We start from the raw sequence: 7653 nt of genomic DNA on the forward strand, positions 1-7653 counted from the left end.
TGCTGAAGGTGGGTCGTACTAGGCCGTCGATGGAGCCACGCCATGGGCCGCAGGCAGGCAAGTCTGGGTAACCCCATTCCCAGAACGCCAACAATTTTCCCTTTATCTTTGAAGGGAAAAGTATTGGCATGGTATAGGCTGCGCGATGATATTTGATCTTGGAATTGGGATCGATCAAAATTGGAGTTCCACCAAAAAAATTATCCTATCCATATAGTTCATCATTTTCGTAATTACATATATAATTTTTGGCCTCCTGAAGTAGAAAGTATCGCTCTAGCTTGGGGGAGGCTTAAGTCAATGTTATATTTATGCCCCAATCATGAGCTCTCAAGAGAAATTATTATCCAGAATTTTTATGCTTGGCTTTCTCGTGATGATCAATCCATGCTCGATACTTCTTGTACTGGTTCATTTATGAAGAAGACTATTGAAATCCGGTGGGATCTTTTGGAAATAATTAAACACACCTCTGAAGATTGAGAACTCGAAGAAGGTAAAGAGTCAGGTATTAAGCTTAAGTATGACTGTGTTAAATCTTTTATGAATAAAAATGCTTTTCAAAAGTTTAGGACTAAATATGGACTTGACTCCGAGATAGTAGCTTCCTTTTGTGAATCATTTGCTACTCATGTTGATCTCCCTAAAGAGAAGTGGTTTAAATATCACCCACCTATTAAAGAAGAAATTAAAGAACTGATACTAGCTAAAGAGGAAACTATACTTTATAATGTTGATCTAGTTGTTCCTACTTCTTATATTGAGAAACCACCTTTCCTTGTTAGGATAAAGGAATATGCTAAAGTTTCAACTATGGTAAACAAAAGTTATATTAGAACACCTAAACCTGATGAACAAATTAAAGTAGAGCCAAGTGTTTCTATGGTTAAGAATATCTTGGAAGAAAATATAGATGGGCTTTATTGGTTATTAACCGGAGAGGTGTCTCAGTCATGTCTACATAGTTCTCGAACCCGTAGGGTCCGCACGCTTAACGTTTGTAGACGATATAGCGTTATATGAGTTATATGATTTGGTGATTGAATGTTGTTCGCGGTCCCGGATTAGATCATAGACATGACGAGGAGTCTCGAAATGGTCGAGAGGTAAATATTGATATATAGGATGATGGTATTTGGACACCGAAAGTGTTTCTGTCAGGACCCCGACTCGATTTCACATTGATCTAGCTGGTAACACCTCATATCACTTTGCGGCCTCACGCACGGTATCCCCACGGGTGTCGCCTTACCTTTGCCCGAGACCGTTTGCGCCTATTGGCTCACGTATATGATAGTGTCGCTAGCATCCATATGATAAAGAGCCCGGGCTGACATGACTAGTCGTAAACCCAAAGCGGCACAGACTTACAGGGACAGGCATCCATGACCCAGCTTCGAACGTGTCGGTCATCAGCAAGTGGGTCCGGGCTGTAGCACTGGGCTAGCAGGACTCCGGTAAACCGGGCTGTAGCGGGCTAACAGGACTCCGGTACTCACAGCGTGACATTTCCCCGAAGGGACAGACACAGGAACGAAGAAGGACACATGCCGGCCAGCCTAAGTGTTCCAGAGCAGTAGCATGCTACCATGGCTCAGCGGTAACACTAGGAGACATTTCCCGGTAAGAGAGGCTACTAAAGATAAACAACTAGATGGTCAGATCCCACACATACCAAGCATTTCAATCATACACACAATATGCTCGATATGTGCAAATACAACGAAGCATCACAACATGACTCTACGACACAAGTACTTTATTTAAGGCTCAGTGAGCCATACATAACATACACACAAAGGTACGGGTCTCACGACCCAACATACAAGTCATACAATCATACAAGCCAACAGCGGAAGTAACTTGTCTGAGTACAGACAACTAGTAAATAAAAGAGGCTTGGAAGCCTAACTATACTATGTGGTCCATCACAAGCTCAGGGTCACCACCTGGGTCTTTAGCCTACTCGTTGATGTCAACGTCTACATAGAACCCATCAGAAGGGGTTGCAGCGTCTTCTGTAAAAATGTAGATTATAGCAACATGAGTACAAAGGTACTCAGCAAGACTTACATCAGATCCTACATACATGCATAGTATCAAGAAGGGTTGGTGGAGTTATTGCAGCAAGCCAGCTTTGACTCTTGGCTAGACTATCCTACGATACTCCATTTGAAATATTTTGCGCACTCGAGTCCACTACTCACCACTTCAATACACTACCGAGGATCCACCTCCGTCTTCCTACGGAAGAGCCATCCTCGGCACTCACACTTATCTTGAGGCTTTTAGCAGTTTCCATTTACTTGTCTATGAACTGTATAGGCAACCAAGTAGTCCTTTACCGCGGACGCGGCTATTTGAATAGATCATGTTAACCCTGCAGGGGTGTACTTCCTCATACACGCTCTCACCACTTATCGTCGTTTACACGATATGTACTCGGCAACCTTCAAGCGGAAGCCCAATGTGGGTGTCGGCCACGACCTACCTAATCACCTAAGTCTCCAGTCCAGGTTTATCGCCTATTCAGGTTCCATCCGCAGGGAGTCCGGCCGAGGTTTCCCATACGGCCCCGAACGATGTGAACAGGGTTCCCGAGATACCTAACGGGTATTCGGTACACCGTGCCACGTACCTACCGCATCACAGCCCACCCCTACGGTCAGCGCTGTCCACGGCCTCCAGTAGGCTACAAACACCAGAAACTACTTGCAACTCCTGGACGGAGAACTAGGGTGAATAAGAAGTCGAGAGGGTCCATTGGTTTCGGGCCCAATGCATGGTAGTAGCTGATTCTTAAATCACACATACAGATCTCAGTGCTTAAGGTCGGCTTCAATGAAACAACCCACCATGTACTCCTACATGGCCTCTCATCGATACCTTTACCAAATCGTGTTCACCACACCACTCTCATTACCGACATAATCATTTCACTCTAGCCCATCACCCAGATGAACCAGACCTGACTCGACTCTAAGCATAGCAGGCATAGCAAGGTAGGAACAACACATACATATGGCTCAATCAACTCCTACACATGCTAGTGGGTTTCATCTAGTTACTGTGGCAATGACAGGTCATGCAGAGGAAATGGGTTCAACTACCGTAGCACACAGCAGTTTGAATCGCGTTGTCTTAATGCAGTAAAAGAGAGCAGGAGCGAGAACATGGGATTGTATCGATATGATCAAATGGTTGGTTGCTTGCCTGATGGTTCGTTGCACGGATACGATTCCTCGTTAGGGTAATCACGGTACTCCTCGGGGACAGATCCTGTCGCAAAGGATAACGATACACAGGCATCACCAAACAATGTGCAACAATATGATGCATGCATGAAACATGGCAATATGAGTGTGTTGGGCTAATGCAACTAAAGCCAGAAGGGTTTGAACAAATTTGAATCAAAGATTCAAATTTCAAATTCAAATATGGCCTTTTAAAGTGCCTTTTCTTGTTCTGATTGAAACATCAACTTAACTTGTTTGATCATGCATGAAAATGGTACAGATGGATAGATTGGATTTTTCTGATCATTTTTCATATATTATTTGTCCAATTTGGAGTTACAGAATAAAAGTTATGAATTTTTGAAGTTTAATTAATATTCTGGAATTTCCTGATTTAATTTAATTCCAGAAATTCAATTACTGCGTCAGCCTGACATCATAGTGACATCAGCAGGTCAACAGGGCTGGCTCGGGTCAAACCTGACGCGTGGGGTCCACACGTCAGTGTCACAGGGCTAATCCCGCGTTGACCCCGGGCTGGTTAGCTTTGACTAACCCCTGGGGCCCACTTGTCAGCGTCTGTAGGTGGTGGGTTAGTGGTTAATTAACTAGGCCACGTCAGCTCGCCGGAGTTCTGGCCGGCGGCGACCAACAGTGCGGCGGCGATAGTGGTTTTGGTCGTTTCGGCCACCAAATGGAACGTGGCGACCACCGGAGTGAAGCTGAGGACGACCCGCGGCTCTTGGCGGAGTCAGTTGGGGTCGGGGTGGCCGGAGTCGACGGCGGCGAGCTCGGTTGCGGCTGCCGGGGTTCGGTCGTGCGCGGGATTGGTGCTGGAGCTCGAAGTCGAGCAAAGTGAGGCGCTAGGGATGCTCTACTGGGTTCTGTGAACGCGTTGGACTCGCCGGGGTGACCAAATGGTCACCGGAGCTGCGTCGACGGCGAGCTCGGCGACGGCGGAGGTTCGGCCGAGGTGGGGATGCAGCTACGGTGAGGGAACGAGGGGAAGAAGAGGGGGAAACGGTGGCGTAGCTCACCGCGGTTGCAGTGGGCGTCGAAGCGGGCTCGGGGACGCGCTGGAGACGGCGAATTCGTCGGCGACGGTGGTCGGAGTCCGAAGAAGGGAACGGCGACGTGGCGGCGATGCAGGGCTTCCGGGGACTCGTGGAGCGGTGGGGAGGAAGAGGGAGTCGAGGCGGAGCTTCTGAGCTACTCGGGGGAGCGAGGGGTGGCCGGAGGCAGTGGCTAAGGTGAACGGCGGCGACGGTGTGCTTCGGCCGTGAGAGGGAGAGAGCGAGGGAGAACCGGGGGAGAGTGAATGGGGTGTCGGCGAGGTCGGGGCGACGACCAGAAGACGATCCACGCGGCGCAACGGCGACCCGGGCGATGCAGAGAGGCTGGGTGGTGCGTGGCGAGCTCGGGCGCGCCATGCTCACCTCCCTGCCTGCTCTGGCGAGGGGAAGCAGCTGGCTGGCACGGGCCAGCACAGTGCTGGGCCGGCTGGGCTGGCTAGTGGGCTGCGGTGGCGCCAGGTAAGCTTTTTCCTTTTTCTTCTGTTTTCTGTTTTATTTAATAAATCTGCAACTTTGTTGAATTGAATAAAATACCTAGGCAATTCTAAAAATCACCAAACTACTCCTGGCTCATGGTTGGATTATTTCCAACATGAAACATTTTAGTTTGGAGATATTTGAGCATTTAAATATTTTATATTATTTTAAATGCCCAAATTCAAATAGTTATGATTTAACTCAAGAACCCTAGGATGGCCTAGAAAAGTGTGCACCATTTTTGGCAGAGGTTCTGAACCAAGGCAAAAATGATGGGCATTTTAGAAGGGCATTTCAGGTTCATTGAAAATTATTTTAGTAAACCCTAGTTGGTTATCAGAGGGGACTGGGGGTTCTGTCATCCCCATTTCAAGTTTCTGATGAAAAGGTAAACATGATGCAACACTCTAATGCATGACTAGCTAGGGTGTGACAACTCACCCCCACTCAAAAGAATCTCGTCCCGAGATTTGGGTTCCTCCGAGAAGAAGGCGGGATACTCGAGTCGAAGACGATCCTCCCTTTCCCAAGTTGCTTCATCTTCAGAATGGTGCGACCATTGAACTTTGAGGAACTTGATATTATGACGTCGCGTGGTACGTTCGGTTTGATCGAGGATACGAATGGGGTACTCCCGATATGTAAGATTATCTTGGAGATCAAGCGTTTCGTGGTCCACTTCACGGATAGGATCCGAGAAGCAACGCCTGAGTTGAGAAACGTGGAAGACATCGTGAACTCTGGAGAGGTGCGGAGGTAGTTCCAATTGGTAGGCAACTTCTCCTCTTTTGGCAAGAATGCGAAAAGGTCCAATGTAACGAGGAGCCAATTTGCCTTTGATACCGAAACGATGGGTTCCCTTCAGAGGGGTGACCCGAAGGTAAGCCTTCTCGTCAACCTCGAAAGTCATAGCCTTATGTTTTCGATCATATTGACTCTTTTGACGGGATTGGGCTGTTTTCAACTTTTCACGAACGATACGAACTTGTTCTTCTGCTTCCTGAATCATATCCGGGCCAAAGAATTGTCTTTCCCCGGTCTCTGACCAGTTAAGGGGTGTTCGACATCGTCGTCCATAAAGAACTTCAAAAGGGGCTTTACCCAAGCTAGATTGATAGCTGTTGTTGTAAGCGAATTCGGCAAATGGAAGGCACTTCTCCCAGTCCATTCCGAAAGAGATAACGGAGGCTCGAAGCATGTCTTCTAGAATCTGATTGACGCGTTCCACTTGACCACTTGACTGAGGGTGGAAAGCGGTGCTAAAGGAGAGACGGGTTCCCATAGCATTTTGGAAACTTTCCCAAAATCGAGAGGTGAAAAGACTTCCTCGATCCGAATTGATTTCCAAAGGAACACCATGGAGGGACACTATTCGGGAGATGTATAAGTCTGCCAGCTGACTAGCGGTTATACTCTCACGAACAGGTAGGAAATGAGCTACTTTGGAAAGACGATCGACCACGACGAAGATAGCATTATTCCCTCTCTTGGTCCTGGGAAAACCGGTAATGAAATCCATACCAATTTTATCCCATTTCCATTCAGGAATAGCTAAGGGTTGAAGGGTGCCAGCAGGCCGTTGATGCTCTGCTTTTACACGACGACAGATGTCGCAATTGGCAATATACTGAGCAATTTCTCTCTTCATCCTAGTCCACCAGAACCTCTGGCGTAGGTCCTGATACATTTTAGTACTACCGGGATGAATGGTGAGAGGAGATTCATGGGCTTCCTTAAGGATTAATCGCCTTAGGTTGCGCACTTTGGGAACTACTAATCGATCCCCGAAGTATACGACTCCTTGATCATTAACGGAGAAACAATTCGCAATTCCTTTCTGAATGTTCCTCTTGATGCGGGAGATTCCCGGATCTACCTTCTGTGCTTTGATGATTTGATCCGTAAGGGTAGGTTTTGCCACCAAGGTGGAGAGAAAACCTTGAGGTACAATGTGAAGGTTAAGCTTCCGAAATTCCTCATGGAGAAGCGATTGACTTTGTTGTAACATCAGGTTGTTACAATAAGATTTACGACTTAGCGCATCAGCCATGACGTTGGCTTTCCCTGGGGTATAGGTTATCCCTAAATCGAAGTCTGTGATCAATTCAACCCAACGTCTTTGCCTAAGATTCAAATCCGGTTGGGTGAAGATGTACTTCAGGCTTTGGTGATCAGTGAATATTTCGCAACGGTTACCGAGGAGGTAATGTCGCCAGGTCTTAAGGGCATAGACTACGGCTGCAAGTTCTAGATCATGAGTAGGATAATTCTCCTCATGTGGGTGCAATTGCCGTGAAGCGTAAGCAATTACGTGTCGATCTTGCATGAGAATGCAACCTAGTCCTTGTCGCGAGGCGTCGCAGTAGATAACAAAGTCTTTGGAGAAGTCTGGTGGTACCAGCACAGGAGCAGAAGTCAGGCGTCTTTTCAGTTCCTGAAAGCTGTGCTCACATTGTGGGGTCCATTCGAACTTCTTATCTTTCTTGAGGAGTTCGGTTAGAGGTTTAGCAACTTTGGAGAAGTTCTCGACAAAGCGACGGCAATAGCTCGCTAAGCCTAGAAAACTCCGAACTTGCTTGACCGATTCGGGTGGAGTCCAGTCAAGGACGGCTTGAACTCGCTCAGGGTTGACAGCAATACCTTTACCAGATATTACATGACCCAGATAGGTCACTTCTGGCAACCAGAATTCACATTTAGAAAATTTGGCATAAAGGCGATGCTCTCGAAGTTTCTGCAACACTAGCCTTAGATGTTCGGCATGTTCTTCCTCGTTCTTGGAGTATATGAGTATATCATCGAGATAAACTACGACGAATTTATCCAAATACTCCATGAAGATTGAGTTCATTAACCGAGAAAAAGTG

This window comes from Triticum aestivum, chromosome 6A (genome assembly GCF_018294505.1).
Source record: "Triticum aestivum cultivar Chinese Spring chromosome 6A, IWGSC CS RefSeq v2.1, whole genome shotgun sequence".
In the NCBI taxonomy this organism is placed as follows: Eukaryota; Viridiplantae; Streptophyta; class Magnoliopsida; order Poales; family Poaceae; genus Triticum; species Triticum aestivum.